This window comes from Equus asinus, chromosome 2 (genome assembly GCF_041296235.1).
Source record: "Equus asinus isolate D_3611 breed Donkey chromosome 2, EquAss-T2T_v2, whole genome shotgun sequence".
In the NCBI taxonomy this organism is placed as follows: Eukaryota; Metazoa; Chordata; class Mammalia; order Perissodactyla; family Equidae; genus Equus; species Equus asinus.
Genome location: NC_091791.1, coordinates 107,995,727 through 108,019,211, shown reverse-complemented (window position 1 = coordinate 108,019,211; position 23,485 = coordinate 107,995,727). Strand labels below are relative to the sequence as shown.

Here is a 23,485-nt window from a genome sequence, read left to right as displayed (position 1 = left end):
TTACAGATGGGAAGGGGAAGCTGGGCTCATGTAAATTTTAAGTAGTGGAATATGGGTTTGAACTCCGGCTCATTTGACTTTGAGGCTCTTTGTACTACCCCATTGTTGGTTCTTAGAGTATGATCCCTGGTCTGATAGGCTCAGCATCCTCTGGGAGCTTGTTAGAAATGCACATTCTTACATAGGAGGCTTTGCAGAAATATGAACAAATGATTAGCCTCATCTTTTCAGGCTATGCTCTGCCCAATAGACTTTTGAGGTCACCACAGATCTACTGAACCAGAATCTCTGGGCAGGGAGTCCAACAATCTGTGTTTTAGTAAGACTTCCAGTTGTTTCTGATGCACACTAAAGTCTGAGAACCACACACTCCATCCAACCAGCTCTGCAGAACTTACAGTCTTCAGAATCATTCTGGGATCCTGGTATATAAACTAGGAGGACAGGACACAGTGGAGGACCTGGCAAGATCTCCACACATGAATGCTATCCATGTCTTTAGTGCCACTAGGTCAAGTGCAGAACAATTTGAATTCCTTAGGAGAAGACACTTTGATATTATGGGATTAGGCATAGTTCTTCATTATCAGCTGAAACATAATAAAACCATATGCAGATTAGATTAACTAAGAGAGACAATCTAAGACAGGCAACCAATGGTGTTTATCTCAGAGCAGTAAAAGCTATTGTTTCCTCAAGATAGCTATTGCTCTGCCCTGTATTTTCAAATTTATAAGGTGACTTTTATACACTAAATTCTAAATCCTCGTCGGAATTTTTAATCAGTTTATCTTTTATTTTAAATATAAGTCATGCAATTAGTGGTCAGGGCTCCTCAAAAGTGTCAGAGATTAAAAAGAGATGTCATACCTAAATGAAATAAGTGATCTTAGATTGGATACATCCAAGGAAGGACGTGAAAACCCATTGCACTTTTATTAGTGCTCCAATTATCCCATCTTTGACCTCTTCAGGCTAGATCTTTGAGTGTTTTTGATATAATTTCACTGGTCTTTGATAATTCCCTGGCTTCCTGCTAAACCAACATTGTTTTGTTTTTTGCATATACAATTATTTTCTTTTCTTCTCTCTCTTTGCTGCTTATTGTATTTTAGCTTTGATAATGGTTTTCATTTCAATGTTTCTGGGATTTTACTGTAAAACATCTGTACTATAAGTAAACAACCCATTCATATAAATACATTCTAAACCAACAACTCTTCAGGCGTCATTTTGGCAACATATGTTAAAAATGTTTGTAAAATATTCAGGCTCTTTGGCAGAGAACATATATTTCTGGGAGTCTATCCTAAAGAAATACTCACGAATTTGGAAAAAACCTTTGTATACAACACAGCAATATTATTTTTAAAAGCAAAAAAAAGTGACAAAAACAAAAACTGAGACCTATAATCCTAAAGTCAACAAAGTGGGATGAATAAAGTGAATAAAATGCAGTATTTAAATATGTAATTAGGAAAATAGTTTAGCATCTTGAAAAAGTACTTATATAATTAAATGTGTAAAAGCACAACACAAAGTTGTATATACACCATATTACAATTTAAAATACATATACCTATGATAAAAATATTTCAGATGATAAACATGAATGATTGTATTTGTAGGCTAATGGTACAAAAAAGTTTTTTTGGTTTATCAAAGTTTCTGTAATGCTATCATATTACTTTTACAATTTTGATAAAATTATTTAAAAGAGTCAGCCCTGTGGCATAGCGGTTAAGTTCAGTGTGCTCCACTTTGGTGGTCCAGGTTCATGGGTTCAGATTCAGGGCACAGCATTACAACACTCATCAGCCATGCTGTGGTGTTGACCCACATACAAAATAGAGGAAGATAGGCACAGACGTTAGCCCAAGGCTAATCTTCCTCAAGCAAAAAAAGAGGAAGATTGGCAATGGATGTTAGCTCAGGGCAAATCTTCCTCACCAAAAAGAAAAAGAAAGGAAAAAAATTACTCAAACCATTCAAAATGGCCCTGGTATAAGAATAGTTGAAATATGTTGATCATTTCTTTATTATAATTGTTCATCACTTCATTTTTTATAGTCTGAGAATACTACCTGAATTAAAAGAAAAAAAAAAAAGAACCACTCTGAGCTCTCTTACAAACACTTGCACTTTTGCTTTGCATGGCCACTTCCACAGTTTCCCTTCTTCTGAGCAGCTCATCCACTGTGTGACACTTACGCTGCCCACTATGTGAACCTTTCTTGACTCCATTTGTCTGGGACAACTCTTGCTGAAAAGCAAGTGCTATTATTGCTTGTTTATACAACTGCATCTTAGAGACGGAATGAAATGGAACACAGTTGTGTTTTTCATTGATGCTCATTAAATACACACAGATAGAGATAAATACATAGCTAGATAAATACATAGCTAAAATCCATTGAGGCAATCAATAGATTCAGATCTTTCTAGGCTACTGAATCTATGTCTCAAATCAAGATCACACTAATCATATAAATTCAGTCAATTGTTATTAAATTTTGATTCGAAGTCCCATATGCCTTTTATTTTGCATCTCAAAATAAACTTAATTTTGAGTTTGAGTTTGGGTAGAACTTAATGAAAGTATGACCACTAAATCTTGGAACTCTATAGCTGACACTGTCCAAAGGAGTCTCTCCAATCACACCTGAGGATGGGATAGAAAAATACTGGGTTCCTGGCAGGAAAATTGGATGTGAAGCATGTTTGGACAATCACGTGTAAAGTTGGGTGCCCTTAGACATGTCCCAATTTCTCTATTTCTTCACTTAAAAAAAATGGTTTATAAAAACTTGCACATGTTTTGTACTCATTTGAATTCATAGTGGGGAAAGCAAACTAAAAATTGTGAGATACAGGGGCCAGCCTGGTGGCATAGTCATTAAGTTCACCTGCTCTGCTTTGGTGGCCTGGGGTTCATGGGCCCAGATCCTGGATGCAGACCCACACACTGCATATCAAGCCATGCTGTGGTGGCGTCCCACATACGAAACAGAGGAAGATGGGCACAGATGTTAGCTCCAGGACCATCTTCCTCAGCAAAAAGAGAAAGATCGGCAACAGATGTTAGCTCAGGGTTTATCTTCCTCACAAAAAGAAACAACAAAAAAAGTGTGAGATACAAATGTAAGGAGTCACTTTTCTTATTGAACTCAGGAAGATGGAATTCAGTTTAAATTTTTTTGCACTGCTTTTTTTCCCCATTGCTTTTTCTTCATTTTTTTGTTTTGTTAATTTTATAATTTTATCACTTTTTTAGGGTTTCTGAGAGTGGGAAGAGGCCATCCAGAGAAATTCCGTGACCCCCAACTCACTCTCTGGATTCAGCAAAATAGTAACAATTAGAAGAGAACACAAAAAAGGTGTGTTTCATGTTTATGAGTTTACAAACCATACCTCCTACATGTTTGAAGAGTCATTTTTGCCTTCACATCTAAGGGTTTACACCCATTTTCATGTACTTGTTGTAGTTACTTTCATTGATCAAGCAAAATGACAAAATCTTGTCAGATTCGATGTGTGCTGCCATTGCCAAAACCTTGCTTATTTGTCCATTTTCTGTGCTTTGACAGCAGGCTGCACACACTCCTGACCCATAAAACTTTGGAGCCTATGCTGAAACAATCCAGTGCTTTTCTTCTCTGTCCTCACTTTAAGTTTCTTGATAGCAGGGACCATTTTTTTTCAAGTATACAATTCCAGGACCCAGCATGGTTTCCAGCTGATTCTATGCAATTGAGGAATATTTCTGCAAAGTCTTTTGAGGAGATAGTTGACCAAATGAATTGGAACGAGAAACACTGGATATAAATTGAAGATTGGTGGAGATGAGAGAAGGCCTTAAATAGATGGTCAAATTCTTCAGACTTTATCCGAAAACAATAAATATTTATTGAGACTGGTGGAAGAAGGGTTTTATGAAGACTAATCAGGTGGAAAGCAGTACAAGTCCTGGATAAGGAAGGAAGCCAGGAGATATTGTGCAAGTTAATAGGAGCCTCAACTCCAATTGTAGATGTGGGAATAAAAATTCAGGGAAAGAGAAAAAAGATGTTACCGAAGAAACATCAAATTACCATTGTGATTCCATCTTTAAATGTCAGCCGTTCTTTTTCAGGTGCTATGGTAAGATTTCAAAGGTGAAGCCTATTTTGTTAGCTTTAGTTACACTGGACTTGGTCTAAGTTCTAGAAATCTTGATGAACTAGATATGAATATGTGGCAATGGGTTTGTTCTTTAGTTGACAGAGCTGTTTAAACGAGAATTTCATATCAGTGGTATGGATGCCACTCTCCATAGCCACATTTATCAGACCAGTTGAGCATTGATCTAAAAGATATCATTTTGATGACATGAATTGGATACGTACTTTGGTATTTTTTAACTAAGAAAAATTATCTTATAACAAAGATTTATCGACATTTACTACCATCTTTAACGTCTGCAAACCAAATGTATTTTGGATCTTCATTTAGCAAAAGAAAATAAACAAATTTATTAAATCCCAAAGGAAAACAACATATAGGAGAAGAAGAAAAAATAGGCAACTGATCGATTAAATTCAACAGGGTCTTCGTTTTTCACTCATTAATGTATGTTTAAGTATCTTTCGGTTTTAAGTAAATTTCAGGTTGAATCACATGTAACTGCTAGGAACCTCTCCACCACAGAATCCCACGGCCAGAGTCATTTCAATTAATTAAGTGCTGCAGACGTTAGTAACAATTTTAGGCTGCAGAATGAAATTATTTCATGAAGTGGCAAGTTCCTCATGTGCTTTTTTCTCCCTTCATCTGGATTACAGCAGGCAGAAATTGAATTTTGTCAGTAGATTAAAAAAAGCCTTATGCCTGGAATGACTTCAAACAAATCTGATGACTTGTGTAAAAAAGGAACGGGAAATAAACAAATAATCACATAGAATCAAAAGTAATTCACTCCCAATGGAGAGCTTCTTGCAACTTTCTGATATGTGGTTAAGATCACATTTTCTTTGCATAAAAAGTATCAGGCATATAAATGGATGAATTTGGTTGTCAAAGAGAAGTATCATAAACTTCCCCATCTTTTTAAAGTTTATAAAATATTGAAGAAAAATCAGTTTCTTGTTCAATTCTTAATACCTAATGTACAAAACAATTTAAAGGCAAAATAAGAAAAAAAAAACCCCAAACGATCTATAAATATATTTTGAATTCATATGTGAAGCCCAACACTGTACTAGTTGAAGTCAAGAATACTAGGAGGGCTATGATCTTCCACTCAGGTAGTTTATAGTCTTGTTCGTTATTCAAGATGTGTACATAGACAACACTTAAAAATAAAGGCAGTATGTAATAAACAACATGCAGTGAAAGGGAGGAGGATATGAAAGAGATGAGACAACTAAAATTATTCACTGCTTACTTTCTGACAGACCTTGTGCTAAAGGTCTAACTAAAAAAACAATTTCATTATTTTTCTACCAAAAAAAGTAATGAAAATAATTTTTGCTACATTTTCTAAAATTCGGAAAATATATGGGAATAAAGGAATTGAAAATCTCCTGTAAATTCACTATTTACCAACATTAAAATCTTAATGTATGGCATTTCTTCCAGAATTATCTATGATAATTGCATATCAATATATATCAATCATATCACATAAGCAATTTAACTGAAGTTTTCACTTAACAATATCAAGAGCACTTTTCTAAGTCATTAAATGTTTTTCTATGATATTATTGTAAATCTCTAAAACATTCCATTTTATGGATATGCCATCATTTATTTAACTAATCTACTAGGAACTCTTAAATTATCTCATTTAATTCCAGCAATCTCTGATTTTAAAAGTATTTTCCCACCTCACGCATCTATATTATAATACCATAGTTATTTACTATATTAAATTACTATTATATGATATAATTACTAGAGCAGTGACAAAAAATTAATGTTGTATCAGAAATATGAAGAAACTTGAAGGGTTGTCGCTCTTCACATGAGTCTAAATTCCTAGAAGATGGTATCTGTATGCCAGCCATCCTCTTGGCTAGTGTGATGCACCTGGTAGAATCAACAGATATTCCTGATTGATAACATAACTTTATATCAAGTACAAATATTCTCTTCTTTGTGCATGTACACTGGGGATAAAGAAAGAACGGGCTGCCTTAATTGATGTATTAACTTGCCAACTGGCTACGTAATAAAAGAAGTAGAGAATTGGCACTAGACAAGTAAAATTTTTACTTTGGAAGCTAAAGAGACAAAATACAAAGAAAGAAAGAAGTCAATTGGCTCAAACACATGGAAATTAAAGACAGAACATTGTATTTGATGGAATTCCATAAAAGAGGGTGGTGGTGTAATTAAACCCAGAGAAAAGAGAAGAGATAGCAGGGTAACAGTATTCAAACAGGAACAGTACTAGGAGTTATGCTAGAGGGAAGGTGAGGGAGGACTTCGGTTTCTAACCAAGGGGATGTAACAGGGAACAGATTTACTCTCTTGCCTGAAACAACCAAAAAATCCAGACAGAATTGATGAAAGCAATGGTTTCCATAATATTGGTTGCCAGACAGAAGAACAATAATGTCTAAGAGATAGGAAACAAACACGGTGAATCCTCTGCCTGCCTCAGCTTACTGCCTTGAGGGAGTTTCCAGGCTGTGGACAGCGAGAGGAAGCCAGGCAGAGCATGGCTGACTTCCAGAGCTGAGGAGACAGAGATGAACGTCTGGAGAGACTAGTTTGTTGAGAGTTCACAGGACAGGAACCATAAAGTGGAGAGCTATATGAAGAGAGAATTCCAGAGATCTGCAGAGGGCTCCCCTTGAGCATTTAGCAGAATATTGATCAGCACATGTGTGTGAGGAAGCTACCCAATGCTGAGAACCACCTGAAAGGAATAGAGGGAACCGTATCCAACATGGCACCCTTTCATCCAGGGTTGAAAATTGTGCTTGCTCCCTATTACCAGGCTGGGAAACTTCATAATTCATAAATTATTGGATAGAGTACTTGGAAGAGGCTTGCCTTAGTAGTGAGGAATAATTGGCCCTAGATACTGTTCTGGCCTTGCCTGGCAAGCATTAAAAGTAAGACTCAAAAAGATGAGACTGTTTCCAAGTAATTTAACTGCATCCTAGAACAAGAGCTCAAGAATATTTATAGGAATACAAAATGACTCAACAAGGTAAAATTCACAATGTCTGGCATCTAACCAAACATTCCTCAAAAGGCAAGCAAACCAGAAAATAGGAATCCTTTTCCTGAGAAAAATCGATCAATTAAAACTAATCTAGAACTGACACCTATTTTAGAATTTTCAGACACAGACATTAAAGCAAATATACTGTATTTCATATGTTCAAATGGTAAGTATTAACATGGAGATATAACAAAGTCCCAAATCTAAATTCTAGGGGCCAGCTCAGTGGTGCAGAAATTAAGTTCGTATGCTCTGCATTGGCAGCCTGGGGTTCACAGGTTTGGATCTCAGGTGCGGACCTATGCACTGCTTGTCAAGCCATGCTGTGGCAGGCATCCCACATAGAAAATAGAGGAATATGGGCACAAAATTCTATAAAGTCTGAGATAAAATACACACTGGATGGGGGCTGGCCTGGTGGCATAGTGGTTAAGTTTGTGCACTCCACTTTGGTGGCCCAGGGTTCATGGGTTTGGATCCCAGGCATGCGGACATACACACCACTCATCAAGCCATGCTGTGGTGGTGTCCCACATACAAAAAATAGAGGAAGATTGGCACAGATGTTAGCTCAGAGCCAATTTTCCTCACCAAAAAAAAAAAAAAAAAAACACACACTGGATGGGTATCTGACTCAGCTTGGGCTGCTATAACAAATTACCATAGATTCATGGCTTAAGCAACATACACTTATTTCTCACAATTCTGGAAGTGGAGAAGTCCAAGATCAAGGTACCAGTGTATTCAGTGTCTGGTGACTCTCCTCTTCGTTCTTTGCAGACATTGTCTTCTGGTTGTATCCTCACATGGTAGAGAGAGAGAACTAGTTCTCTGGTCTCTTTTTATAAGGGCACTAATACCATCATGAAGAGACCATCCTCATGATCGTATCTAAACCGAATTATCTCCCAAAGGCTTCACTTCTTAACACCAAAACATTGGGGGTTAGGATTTCGAAATATAAATGTTTGACAAACATCTAGTCCATAGTAGTGGAATTAGCAGCAGATTAGACATAGCAGAGGAAACAATTAGTGAATTTTAATACATGGCAGTAGAAACACTCCAAAATAAAACACACTGAGAAAAAAGACTCTTAAAAGAGAAAAATGAAGGCATTTATCTGACAGAGCCAGAGAAGTTGCTCTCTGCTGCTAAGGTTTTCACTACAGATGCAAGAAAAACATGTCTGTGAGCTTCCTGTCTCTGAGTGCAGCGGCCAAGATTGAAAGGGGGAATATAGGAATTCTAAAACCATGGGAGGGGGATAATTTTGTAACTTAGAAATGACCTTGCAAACAGAAAGGAGTCTGTTTTTACCACAAAAAAAAATCTAAAATTTGAGAAAATCTAAAGTTTTCCATTTATACGGTATTAGCCAGGAAAATAGACTTGGAATTTTTGCCTCTAACCATATTTTAGTGGAGTTTTAAAGTATGTTCTAACTACATTCAGGTCAAAGTGACAGGTCTGACAGTTATGTTGTTGGAGGGTATTAACTGATGTTAGAAAAGTATATGTAAATGTTAGTGGTAGTGATATTTGGATCTTACCAAGGGAAAGGAGTGGTTATATTTTGAGATGCAGGACAAGAGTTGACGGAAGAAAAGAGTGTAGGAGAAGGCCCTGGGGAGTGAGTGGTCCTCTCCCAGGAAGTTGAGGGGTTGACTGGTATGAGGCAGGTGCCTTCTGGGGAAAATAATAATCCCCATTAAGTTTTAGAATGATACAGATAGTAGTAATGTCTACCGGATTTCTCTTTAGACTTGGTAGTATAGGGTGCATGTTTTGGCAAAGAGCAAGGATCACAGGATAAGCGGTCAGCAAACTCAGAAACATAATAGAATTGCTAAGATCAAAGGAAGAAATGCAAAAATGTCCCGTGTCCAATTTGTGCCTTAGGAGACGCAGCCCATGGGTATCTCTGGGACAGAGGTTTTAGCATCTAGAATGAATTTGTCTCCAGTGCAGAGGAAAAAGCCATCTCCAGTGGCGAGATCTTGAGTTCAGCTGGTGTCATCGCCAGTGGTGAGCTTCCGGGCCAGGGAGAGTCCATCTGTGAGGTGGGACTGGAGTTTTCTTTTGTAAGTGGATACCCACTTGGGTTGATGTGGGTCTCAGCATTTGCCATGTTTGGTTGAAACAACAGCTTATTTGGAGGATTTGGGCCTCCAGATTGTAAATCAATGAAACACCCAGACTGGGAGTAGTAAGACCAGCAGTCATGGGAATAGTGTGTGGCTGTGCCTGACAGGATTTTTTTTTTTTTGGTTGAAATTTAGGTTCAAATGGGTCGCCTGTCAGATAAATAGCTACCTGGCTCATGGCACAATCTATGGCTAATATATCCCAGCAGAGCATGTGCCCTCAGTCTGGCCTCCAGCCCTGATGAGATCCAGGCAGGTTCAAAAATTTGTAAAGATAAGTTAAAGTCTGAGCAACATAAAGACTTGTTTAGCGGTTTCTCTGATGGTCTGGATTTCAAAAAGAGTTTTTGAGGAGACTCCTATGTCCCTCAGTTAAACCCACTATTTGGGACCTACTAGGGACATGTGAGTTTTGAAGACCTTTTCTAAGAGCCCTGCATTGTATATTTTGAAAAGTGAAATGTGTGTCTTGGTTACTACCAATGATGTCTCTAATCCTAAAAGAAATAAGGAATGTCCTGATAAGGCCTTGTATTGTGGCCTTAGCATATGAAGAGATGTGTGAGATTTTGATTTACATTTTGGGTATCTGTAAGGCAAGGTTCCCAGAGTCTTTTACCTCAAAAGGGACAATTTTTAGGTAATGGCCAAATAGCTTATAATAAATGTGAAAATGGAACCATTAATCGGCCAGGGCATCCAGTGTTAAGATGACTGCCTGAACTTAACTAAATATGTTGCCTTTTGGGTCCTATCCTTTATCAGGGATATCTTGGCCAATCAATGGAAAGCCGCAACATTCCATGAGCTCCATCACATATGATAGTCAATAGTACCAATCACATAGTCTAAGAACTCCATTGCTATTTGCTGGGTTAATCCCAAGGGGCTTCTTAGGTAGCTAAGCTGTCTGGTGGAGGGGTAACCTCCTTCACCACCAAGGCATCTGCCAAGGGACTGAGGACAGGAGAAGCCACCCCCTCCCATAGGTGGAATATGCCAGAGGGCTCAGATATGACTCCATCCTGTCTTGAGGAGGCCTCTATAGCCATGCTGAGTTTGTGAGGTGCTCCTTCCGTGACCCAAAGTATAATGGGCAGCTGAGTATGGAGAGTCACAGGTTCAGGGTCTGTAAGAGTTTCCATTTCCAGGAGAGCCCAGTATGAAGCTATCAACTGTTTTAATGGTACGTTGCATAAAGCCAAGAGGAACAGTTTCTTGTACCAGAAGCCCCTGAGCAACTAATGGCCATCCTAGGTAGTTCAGAGACTCCAGGTGGCCTGAGGAGAGAAAGAAAATCTTTGTGACTTTGAGTTAGAAATGATTTCTTCAAAATAAAACCAAAAGCATGATCCATAAAGATGAAATAAAAGATAATTTAGCTTCATCAAAATTTAAAACTGTGTTCTTCTAAATACACTGTTGAAAAATTTAAAAGATAAGCCACAGACTAGCAAAGGATTTGTATCTAGAATATAGGAAGAATTTTCAAGTTTCACAATAAGAAAATAAAGAACTCATTAAAAAATGTGCAAAAACGGTGAACCAACACTTCGAAGAAAGTATAAAGATGACAAATGAACATATCAAAATATTTGGCATCATTAGTCATCAGGGAAATAAAGTTAAAACAGCAATGAAATACCACTACATTCCAATTCAAATGTCTAATATCATGGAACCAAAAAAATTGATCATAGGAAGTGTTTTTGTGGATATGGAGGAACTGGAACTCTCATCCATTCCTGGTGGGGATATAAAATGGTACAACCACTTTGGAAAACAGTTTGGCATTTTCTTAAAAAGTTAAACATCCGCCTCCCATCTGACCCAGCCATTCCGTAGAAATAACTGTATACAAATGTTCATAGCAGCTTTATTTGTAATAGGTCAAACTTAGGAACAATCCAAATGCCTATCAATATGGGATTGCATAAATAAAATTTGATGTATCCATAAAATGGATTAGTACAAAAAAGCATAAAGAATATGCAACAAAAGAGAATGAAGCATCAATGCATGCAACAACATGGCTAAACCTCAAAATAATTGTGCTGAGTGAAATAATCCAGAGAAAAGGGGACACACATTGAGTGATTTTATTTATGTAAATCTGTAGAATATTTAAATTAATCGAAAATGACAGAAAGCAAACAAACAGTTGCTTGAAGGTGAGGGACGGGCAGCGACGGACAGAAGGAAAAAGTTCAGAGGTACAAGTAAACTTTTGGAGGTGATGGCTGTGGCAATGATTTCACAGGTGTATCTGTATGTCAAAATGTATCAAAACGTGTCCTTTGATTATGGCCACTTTATGCCTCAATAAAACGATTATTTAGAGATATGCAAGGAGCACTAGTTGTATTGGGATGGGTTGGACTCCAAAGCCTGATAGTCCCCAAAACTGAAAAAGAAAAAAAAAATGGAGCAACTGGCAATTAAATGTTTTAAAAGGGAAGAAATCTGTTGCTCTTGATGATGGATAGATTTTCATTGCTAGTGCCCTGGGGTGGATTTCTGCTGCTGGCGACCCTGTGTCCTGCAGAGCGGAGCACTGTCTGTTTTTTTTGCACCATCCTCTCACCTTGCAGCGGTGCTATATCAGACAATGCTCTGCTGCTCTTCATAGGGTGTTCACTACCGAGGGTTTTAGAAGTGGGTGGCCAGGGCCTTCTTCATAGTCTGTCTTAGTCTGGAAGCTCTGCTGACGATTGTTCACCAGGGATGATCCTGCTGGTATATGAAATACCGGCAGCATAGCTTTTAGCATCACAGCAGCACACAACATCCACAGTGTGACAACCGACAGACAGGTGGTGTGGTTCCCTGACTGGGAAAGGAACCCAGGTATGGGCGGTGAGAGTGTGAAATCTTAACCACTAGACCAGCAGGGCTGGCTGAATGGCCCTGGACAAATCATGGAGCCCCTCTGCCACCCTGCTGTCTCCTCTGCACCTGCCTGGGGCTGGGGGCCCCATGGGGCCGTGTTTAAGCCCTGCCCTGTGCTGAGTCGAAGCCTCCGCAGGTGACTCTGTGACCAGCAACCACCCCGTGGAACTGGGCCAGAGCCACTGACAGACACCTGGCAGAACCACTGATCAGATGCCCCAAGGATGAGCATCCCCATCAACCTCCTGTGTTTCAGTCTTGGGGAGGCCAATCTTTTCCTCAGGTCCCAGGTCTCATCAAAAGACAGTCGGTGATGTCAATAATGAATCTCAGGACGTGTGGACATGGCTCCCCAAGGATAGAACACAACCGGGAGCCTGCAGGCATGCTCTGGGCCTGCGGCACACCTCACAGCATTTGAAGAGGCCCATGGCTCAAAGATGGGATGGGGTGTAAGGTAGAGGCTCCTCCTTCCTAAACTTGCACTGATCTCAGCCCTTATAACAAAGCCCTCAGGAAATGAATCCAGGTCCCAACCTCTTCCCAGATGGAAGTTCAGATATGGGCAGGATCCTGCTTGACTTGATTCCCTGGCTTTGTGATGTCATCAAAGACCCATATTCTTTTCATATCTCCACACTGCCACAATTTCCCCTGGGTCTGTCACACTTCTGCACATCTTGCAAGCAGAGGCACTGACAGCTTTTGCTCCAGACCATCTTTTCAAGGATGCCCTGTTAGGGGCCTGGGGAGCCCAGCCAACTCAGCCTCACTTCCACACCCTGTCACCTGTTTTTCCAGCTGTCATCACCCGGTGGCCCCAGAGTCTTCTTGGGGACCAGATGAGGAGCAAGCTGTAGCCCGCCCTCAGCAGCCCCCTCACCAGGACATGCCCTATACCACCTTGGGCGTCCTTGTCGTGGGTGAAGACAGGCAGCCCTGGCATTGGGGCAGGCTCTGGATGCTAAGTGCCTCCTGGAGCCCACCCAAGCTCCCTCCCCAGCAACTCCCTGTGGGCAAAGGGGTAAGGTGAAGGGAGAAGATAGATAGATAGATAGATAGACAGACAGAGAGGAGACTATAGCCACAACAAATGGGCTGTCTTCCTTCTCAGCTATTTAGCTATCACAGTAAACTCCATAATATAGAAGGGTCCTCATTTTACAAAGGGGGCATGCCAAGGTAGAGAGGGTCATTGGTCCTGCCTGAGGCTGTGAGGCTACAGAGAGGTCAGTACCGGAGTCCCTTCGCGTTATTCCTTCTGGCTGTGATACAATTGGAAAGGGCTGGAAAGGGCTGAGAGGGAATCCCTCCTCTCCTACCCCTTACGCCCAGAGCTTTGTCACTCTGAAAAGACACTTAACAGCAGACCCATATTTCTCATTTAACCCCTGTACAGACTTAACCGTGCCTACCCAGGATCGTAACATGAATTTCTTGAAAGTTCAGAATGTTCTCAGCATATGATGCAGCAACTCTGCAGGGAGGTTTTAGTTCATTTTGTGGCACTTCTGCTGCTCTAACAAGATATACAATAGCCCTGAACTACTCATCGGATGATTTCCAGGAACAAAGCACTTTGCAGATCTATTAGGAAGCCACAGGGTCAATGCCTAATGCTTCTGTACGCCGGGGCTTGGGCCTTCCAGTTTTCCATTCTGGCCAGGCTCTAAGGGAAAGAATAAGGTTTTTAGTTTGGGAAAGAAGTAGGAAGAAACAGTTATAAAATTTCATAATGGGAAACAGTGTTCCTCTTATCTTATTAAACTCCCAAAACTTTATCACTGGGCATCACTCCTGAATTTGAAAAGCAAAACTAAAATAATTATCTGGGGCTTCTCTTTTTAAAGTCAAAGATTAAACCAAAAAAAAAAGTTGTAGAGCAGAGAGAAAGTGTCTGAAAATTTAAACCGTCAGATAATAAAGTCTCTGTAGCAAAAGAAAGGAGAGCAAAAATGTGAGTTAACTGTGGTTAATTGCATTAGATTGGTGTGTCTGAAGAGAAGAGTTAACTGTAAGAAAGACTGCCAGGAAGCTCAAGAAATACTTTTGGTTGAATCTCTCTCTCTCTCTCTTCCCTCCGTCCACTATCGTACAGCCAAAAGAGTGATTCTTAGAGGTAATCGAATAAAGCAGTAGCCCAATGTGGAATTCTAGAGGCATTAGATGCACCACAATAAAGAATTTGGGTTATATTTAATTTTTAACACACAGAATATCATTTACTTTATCAAAAGTTTGAAAATACCACAAATTTTACCCAGAATGCTCCTAGTATTATTAAATTGTCAGAAGTCAGACAGAGAAAAGTATTTCTGTCCATTTAAAATGAGAAGTAGAGACATTCTTAATACAGTGGTGGGGCAAGGAGGATGTTTTTAACGTATAAATAAATTATGTACTCATCCAATTCAAATTTTGATGAATAAATCTTTCTACCGGTATCTAAGACACATCTTTCTGGATAGGATCAATGGGTCTTAAATTCATTGTTCCTCTCAGGTTGTAACACCATGAGACATTTTCTCAGGGATTCTAGTAACTTCCATGATTATATCATTAAAACCTAAAAATACATCTCATATATCCTTGACTTCATCTAGTAAAACCATGAGGAGCTACTATTATCTATGATTTTATCTAAATCCCCTTGAATATTTATATATTCATTATCTTATCTTACACGTTAGTATAGTACCTAGGATTAAAAAAAAATGTACTTGCTTATAAATGATTAAACTAATATGGTGAGCTCTTTAATTTAGGATCTCATTTAATTCTCACAATAACTCTGTATGGTAAATACTCTTACTGTTCTCTTTTTACAGATAAATCTGAGGCATTGACAGAATAAGTAAATATCCCAGGGTTACAAAACTAGTTGATGCTAGAATTATGTTATGAATTCAGACATTATGATTTTAATAGTCTGCATGCTTAATTATTACCCTGTGTTTCAAAAATTATCTCTTGGTATACTGGTTTTCTGAGATTTGAAGGAAAGTTATATATTGATCTAATATATCATTATGACTTTATGGAAAGAAAGATCCTCACTATAAATAACCAAAAATGACTCAAGAATTGATTCTACCACTAACTATATTAATTTTCAGGCATGGATCTATCTGTTTATGGAAAAAAAATCCTGTTTTTTTTAATTTGCATCTCCATATAAACATAAACTATTATTGTTATCATCATGATTTGTTTAGAACTTGTAAATTTATTTATGATGAACATTGTAGAAGGAATTTTAAATAAAACAAATTAAGTTTAATTGAAAAGAACAAGTTAAATAGAAATATAACTCTGTTGATGAAATGAACAGAGATGAATGCAAAGAAATAGTTGGACAGTGTCATTGGATGGAGTATCTTGGTTAATAAAGATGTTGCTATTATTTCAATAAAAAAGATTTCTCTTTGTCTCTAGGTCTTGCTTTTCATCTGTTACACAATGGTATCCTATCACGGTGGATGGTGAAACTCAGCAATGCTATGTGTGTGGCTCAACAGCTTCTAAAACTACTTACTTAAAGTAACAATACTCTCCACTGTGCATTGTAAATGAAGACCTGAAATGAATGTAGTACCATTGCATTTAATTGGAAGATTTAGTCAGGCAGGCAAGAAAATCCCCTAACCAGAAATAGCGACATGTGGGCTAGTGTTCTAGCCACTAGTAATTGCTTAATGGGACAGAGAATCCCGGTGAAAAGCCCACAAGACAGTCTTACTATTAGTGTAAACCAAATTCAAATCTTTGGTTTGCTTGCTTGGGTATTATGTGCACTTATGAGATTAGATTAATAATAGCCCAAACGGGTTCTGTTATGGCAAGTACCTTCTTAATGTTTCATGGCTTTAACCATATTATTTCAGCAAGTCCCAGGTCTTAAATGAAACTCATTATTACAACCTAAGTGACTTTGAATGAATTCAATACCATAGCAAAAAAATGCCCAAGTCTTTTCTTCCATTTCTCCCATTTTGTCTATGGTCCTATAATCCTATGCTCATCCTCAGAACTTCAAGTTATCTCATATTCCACTCTTCCCTGTAAAGGCTCAGGCTAGCCCAGTTCTCAGTACTCCCACAGCTCCTTTCATATCAGCTCTTTTCTATCCACTTCCACAGTTACAGATCTGCTTTAAGCTTCGTCATCTTACTCCTGATGGAAACTAGAAGCTTGCTGTCTAAGATTGCAGACCCTGGACTCTAGATTCTTCAATCATGATGGTCAAATTCCTTTTCCTTTGGGGCTTAAAAATCTTAGAGACTCAATTCCCTCTTACATCAAATTGTAACTCATCAACTTCTCTGAATAGGGAGTTAACTTCGTGTTTGTGATTACGTGCTTTGTTAACTCTTCTTTCCCCTCCCATTTCTCCACATCTGTCAAGATCATGTTAGAAAGTTACCCAGACCGGAAATCCAGGAGTCCCATGTGAACTTTTCCTTCATGCCCATCCTTTATGACCTAGCCAGCCAGTCCCACATGGTGCTCCTTCACACTTGACTCTGTCTTTTCCTTCCTATTTTGTTCCCATCGCTTCAAACCTGCTCCACTTTACGCCTATATAAACTGTAGTCATTTCTGGAATGACCTTTCAGACTTGTCTCTCTTCACCTAATTGCATACTGTTATCCGTCCAAACTTCCTCAAAAAAACAAACAACGCTAAAGTTTTAAAGCATTCAGTTTAAACAGCGCTTTCTCACATTATTTTTATAATGTAGGTTTTCCCACCTGCAATGCATATATAAGACTCTGTGAGTGCCACAGGTGGGGCAAGCTTGTTTGGGAAGTCACAGAGGAGTGTATGGACCACACACAAGTCGAGGCCTGCCAGGACAGCCTCATCCTATTCTACCACATGGCCACCTCTGTCTTGTTATTTACCTTCTCAGAAGTGGTACAGCCTCATTAAAGAGGCACTAAGTAAGTAAGTTTCTATAAAGTAAAGATCTTGTGCAAGCTACAGTTAAAAAAAGTCTCTTGTCTACGAAAAAATAAAGTTCAAAATGTGGTCTAGCAACCGTGAGCTGTTCAAATAAGTTATATTACAACACTGAATCATGCATATTACGCTTCTGAAGATGATTTACTGCTATGAGGAAATGTTCATGATACAATGCTTTGAAAATGATATTAATAGGAATAGTCATATGAGTACTGAGCTTTCTCTGAATGCTCGGCCCTTTACCCACATTCCTTTTTCAAACGTTCACTGCAAGATATAAAACTGCTTAAAACTGGACATTTTTTGACCCATGTGCATTTTTCTAAATTTTGTAAATGAGCACTGTGTTAGTTTATTAATCATACAATTATTATTTCAAAAAGCTAAATATTAATTCAAGTCCACACACGATTAGGCACCTCATTTATCTCTTGTCACAGCAATCTTGCAAGTGCCCTTAAAGGATTATTAACCAAACCCTGTTATCATCACCTGTATCATTTACTAGAATATATATTCCTTACTGAAATGTAAGTTTCATGATGGCGGAGATCTTTTTGTGTTTTAATGCAGTGCTGGGCATACCAGGCCTTCAAGGGACATCCATAAGGACAAATAATATTGGGCTGTGATGGTGGGAAAAGTTTGTGTTTTCTAAATTTTCCACAATGAATATATGACCACATAGGGAGCAAGAAAACAGCTATTATTTTAAAAAACCAATTTTGATTGTTTCTAGTAAGAAAGAGACTAAAGAAGAAAACAGTCAAATAAGCCACATCTCCATAAGCTTATTACTCTTAACCATGTTGATGTTAATTTATAAGATAAAAGAATACATGTGCATGATTAAAAAATGAAAAACAACCGAAGTAGAAAGTGAAAACTTCCCTCTCAACAAATCCCACCAAACCCTAGTTCCAACTAGCGCCCGTAATTTCTCATGATTTCTTCCAGAAGACAGCAACATTTGTGAACATATTATTTTATGCAATATATGCATGTATATATATATATGTGTTTACATTTATACATAATAGTAGAAATACGATATTTGTGTCTGCGTTTATATGCATGCCTGATGAAGAATGCACACACAAGAAATCATATACCTCATGGTGCATTTGATTTTTTAACTTAATATGTCGAAGGATCTTTCTATCCAATGGAGTTTATCGTAATTTAACACTCTTCTATCGATAGATTCCCTGATTGTTGTCAAAATTATATACGGAAGATATATTTATATGTATGTATATGTATATATGTGTGTGTATGTGTTTGTATGTGTGTATAACTTGTACGACTCCTAGCAGAGTTTTATTTTGAATCTGGAAACGGATAGTAAATTGCTCTCTGGAAAGTTTAGAGGAGCTGGTAGTCTGTCTTCACCCTTTCTAGCTCTGGGGAGAAACCAACCTTCGCATTTGGTTTGCCAGAGAGATGGAAAATGGTAACCTGTTGTTATTTTGGTTTGTAATTTGTTAAATTGTAAGTGAAACTGAGAAATTACATCTATTTATTGGTCACATGTATTTATTTCTCTGTAAACTGCCAGTTTTCCATTTTTTAAATCTATTTATTTAAGCTTTTATTAATTAAAAAAATAGACCTTTGTCAAATGATGAACATATTTTTTTCCTAGGTTGGCTTTGATCTTTAGACTTTTAAAAATTATGGTGTCTGTTTTGTTGTTGTTATCCAGAATACTTTTAGTCAAGTATATGTATAACATCTGAATTTTATATTTATTAGAAAGACCTACCTATTCCAAAATGATAAACAAATTTACCCACGCTTTTTTCTGAATGGTTTATTGATTGATTGATGCATCCAGATTTTTTAAAAAAATTTAATTTTACTTATATTCATATTTTTGGTGTATAGAATGTGAGGTCCTAGCTTTGTTTTTCCATATATTTAGCCAGTGTCCTCCCTACCTACTCCCTTCTCACCCCTCCCACACCCCCCACCACACCCACTACTCTCAACACTCCATATATCCTCTCCTAGGAGATACAGTTTGAGGGCCGGGTTTCTGTAGCCTGAAAATTAGGGATAGGATTTCTATGTAACTGCGGTTGCTAGACTTGCTATCTTCCTTCTCATCTTGTTAAATGTCCAGCACCAAGGCTGGTGTCTCAAGGATGTATCTTACTCTAGTAGGAGACACACATAGTGTAGGACCTGGAGACTTATCTGCATCCGAGATAGCATGGACTGTTCAATCTTCTCTTCATTTTTCACTCCTCTTAAACCCAAAAGGCAAAAGACTTTTGACCTCTCCCTTACCAATGGAGAGGTCTGCAAGGAACAGCACCTGGGTCTCCCAAAATGCCTCTCTGCCCCTTCCTTGCCTCAGAAAAGCAGAAAGCTCCAGCAGTGTGTCCTGGCTCCAGTGGATGCCGGGCGGCTCCCCCCAGTGCTTCCTGCCACCTTTACTTAGTGATGAGGATTATTGGAAACTTCTGGCCAGCAGCCCTTTCTAAGGTTTGAGTGCTGCTGACGTCATTTTGTCATTGCTTGTTTGTTTTCATTATTCTCATATAGCGATGTTGGAGGGTGGGAGTGGGAAGCATTTGAGATCTGGTTTTACTCCTCTATCTTAAATAACAGGAAGTTCAAACTATTGTAATCATTTTTAAATCATCCACGGCCATGGGAAAATGGCTAAAATAAATAGCTCCCAGAGATGGCTTCTGTAAAGAAAATTGTGTCTCTTGAGAAAAGATACTAAAATCCCAGGAAATGTTCAAAAGGAAATTTTGATCAATGTTATTAATTGATCCATACTCATATAGGAGATCCATTTCTTATTCAAATCTTCTTTGGAAATAACAATTTTTACCAAATTCTTCAAAAGGTACTTAAACTTTAAAGGATACAACATTAATTCTTTTTGCTCCTGCTTTTTATCACTGTAGAATCTGGCAGAAAAAACAAAAAATTATGAACTTACAATACTAATGTAACAATGGAATCCATGTATTTTTTTCCCATGGCAATTCAACAGCTGTTCTATGGGGACCAAACCCCTTTAACATTGAAGCAATACGGGAAACTAATAATTCTGAGCACAATTTAGATCACTGCTTTGCTTACGAGTTTTCAGGCTCAAAACAGATTTTAAACGTAGGTGAACAGGCTTTAAACAAATGTCAAAAAGTTATATTACTGCAGGAATGGTTTGACAACGCTGAATATGGAAGCCTTAAATTTTTCATAACACAGATTCCAATAATCATCACTGGAATTCTATTCTTTCCCCATTTTTCAAAATCCTTGATTTTCTTCACATTTAGAACAGTTGCATTTTCACAAAGCTGATGTGATCCGATTCTTTTTTTTTAAGAAACAGGTGAATCTGAGTCCACGGTTTGGGCTATGACTCTCATATGAGCTTCACGTTTTCACCAGACAAGGCCCATGGAAAATGCCCTTCAGCACAAATTTTCTTCTGTACCTCCAAAGATGAAAGACTCCTACCAAAGGGAAGAAATTTGCCTCAAGCTTTCAAAATGTGATATCCACGTTCATTACTTGTGCGCCATTCCAGTCAACTGGAGCGAAATCCAAGCAGAATCACCACCCGCGACCTTGTCTGCCATTTAGAAAATGATTTCCCAAACCACAGAGGGTTAATTCGGGGCGCACCTCTCCATACGAGGGTTTGTTTTTATCTCTGAAGAGTCCAAGCCGGTGATAACCAAGGCAATATCTTGTCCGACACTGATATTTCTGCTGTCAAAAAAACAAAACAAAAAACCATAGTTGTTTTTTTTTCCCCCTAAACCTCCCATATAAGGTCCCAAACTACAGCCCTGGGCCTGTGGGTTCCTCAGAAGCTACCAGATTGTGCAATGTACTATCACAGAATGTCATATTAGAGCTCTGCTATAGTCGCATCCAATAAGTAATCTGGCATGAAGAAAAGTTAACTGAATTAGTGGCCAATTGGGACACTTGGTGACCTACTCTTTAGGAACTAAGTCCTCTGAACTTTTCCATTCCGCTCTGCCTTCATACTTTAATAGGGACCGAATCCCCATTAACAATTGAGTGGCGACAATAAGTGCCATCAGGAAAAGGAAATTCAATTTTCGTGGGGGATGACAGCCTTACCTTTTCGCGCTTAATTGGCCGTATTGTCTCCAAAAGTTAATTGGTTACTTAGTCCAGGTAGTTAGTAAAATGTTTAGCTGCGTCAAAAAGCTCAGGCTCCCACTGTTAATGGGGCATGAAATGGAATGTTTGATACTGCAAATAAAATCAGTGATATTCAAGGATGTTATGGTAGGTAATGCGTTGAAACTGCCATTTAATGGGTCCTGGAAGATTAGGGTAGTGTCAGCCGGAACCGCCCGGTCTCTTTTCTGACATTGTTAGTTGCCTCTTCATTTACTTAACGGCTGTCTGCACTGATTACATAGGCATAAAACTCCCTACAAAAAAACAACAGAGACACGCTCTATTAGCAGTCCAATTAGAACTATTTGCATATTACAGTTCATTTCTGCTTAAGTGAATCCCTAATACAACTTTAGGAAAAAAATTCTATTGTGTCATTTGAAAGAAAGAGAAAAGAAAAGACTTAAAGGTGATCTCTCTCTTCCTTTCTTTCTCTCACTTCATTTTTTTTCTCGTCTCTCTCTCTCTCTTTCTCTCTCTCTCTGCCCTCCACCTCAAATATTATCTACTTTGGGTAGGAAAACAAGAAAATAAAAACTTTAAACCTGAGACATTTTTGTGGATACTCATGAAGACAAGGACATCCTCGTGATAGTTCAGTCCTGGAAAAATCCAGAGTGGTGTCATGTCACTGCTATGCTTCATTTAGAGAAGGTGGATACTTTTGAGAGATCTTTCTGGTTTGTTTTAGATCAGCTATTGCTTTGAATTTTCGAGCAAAGAGGTTAACATCCGTAACAACGTCCCCGGCTAATCAGAGCCCTTTATGTTGTCCGTGTCACTTACCTGCACAATCGAGAGAGCAGAAATAGAGTTCCAGTGTGTGCCTCTGGACCACTCAGGTCTCTAACCATATATATCTGGTGGATGTTCAACTGCATTTCATATTAACACTTATGAAATCAATGCCTGTGCACACAGGTGAGGGTAGTGATTAGTCTGGTTAAAGCAAGACTAGAGACTTCACTTTACCAGATGTTTCTCTGATTTTTCCAAAACTTAGTCTTTAGAAATAACATCACTTGATGGTTATTTACAGAGACATTAGGAATATTTTATTTATATTAATATTAATAATGATGATACTATGGAATCAGAGGGCCTTTTATTGAAGTTGGAAAGGAGTACATAACTAGCATAGGCTATGATAAATGCCAGTGAATTAAAAGCAGCACACTTTCTTAAACTGATGCTTTAAGAATGTAAAGAATGTTTTAAGACAGCAAGTGCGCTTTGCAATGAATGTCTTCAAGATGCTCCATCGGCATTCACGTCATTCCCAAATCTCGTTGAGTCCTGTAAGTTAATGGGAGACGGGGAGACTGTAGAGATAGTTCTTAGGTGGTCTAGGAGGCTGTCTGTTGGAAAGGAATAATGGACTTACTATATTGTGTATGTGTTAGGTCCTGTTGGTGGGAGGGGGAGGACAGTGACTGGGAGGTCCAGTGCTTCTGTGGGAAGGTCTCCTTGACGGCAAGAGAATGGAGACGCCATGTTAGGAAGTCCCAAAGCACTCAGCATCTCACATCAGTCACTACTGTGGATCCTGACTGACGGCTTTTCAACCGAATGCTGAACATTTTATTTGGGATGAGTAAATAGCTCCTTTAAGTAAATAAATGAAAGGAGGGCTGGACTGGAAACCACCTTCAAAGCATCTAGACTAGACAGCAGAGGACTGAGGAGCCTGAGAGGGAGGGGACATTTTCATTTTGAGGATTATTATAACAGTGAACCTCACGGGACTGGCATGTCTCCTTTTAGACAAAGCTCTGGGTCCCATCTCTGGCTTAACTACATGCCCTTGAATTTTCTCATGTCCAAGACCAGTGAAAGCCCCCACATCTGACCACTGATTGGTCCTTGCATCCTGAACAGATTCTAAGATGACATGCGTGAATGGGGATGAATTGCAGCCATGTGCTTAGCACTCAGAGGAGTTAACTAGAAGAGCTCAGGGACACCTTAGATGTTCGCTCGGCTACTAAATACCGTCAGTGTTTCCAAGGCTCCTGCCACTCAATTCCTGTTTTACCTGCAGCCCTAATTTCACAGGTCAGCCCACCCACCTCTACAATTATCT

General features: G+C 38.6%; 1 long non-coding RNA gene across 1 annotated transcript in view; it reads left to right on the top strand.

Moving 5' to 3' along the window:
- The first annotated feature begins 3,272 nt into the window (after window positions 1-3,272).
- The window catches only part of LOC139041747 (uncharacterized), a 50,952-nt gene continuing 30,739 nt past the window's right edge, over window positions 3,273-23,485 (top strand). The window contains exon 1 of the long non-coding RNA XR_011497597.1: window positions 3,273-3,377. This is a non-coding gene — a long non-coding RNA (uncharacterized lncRNA). The remainder of the gene's footprint in view (window positions 3,378-23,485) is intronic.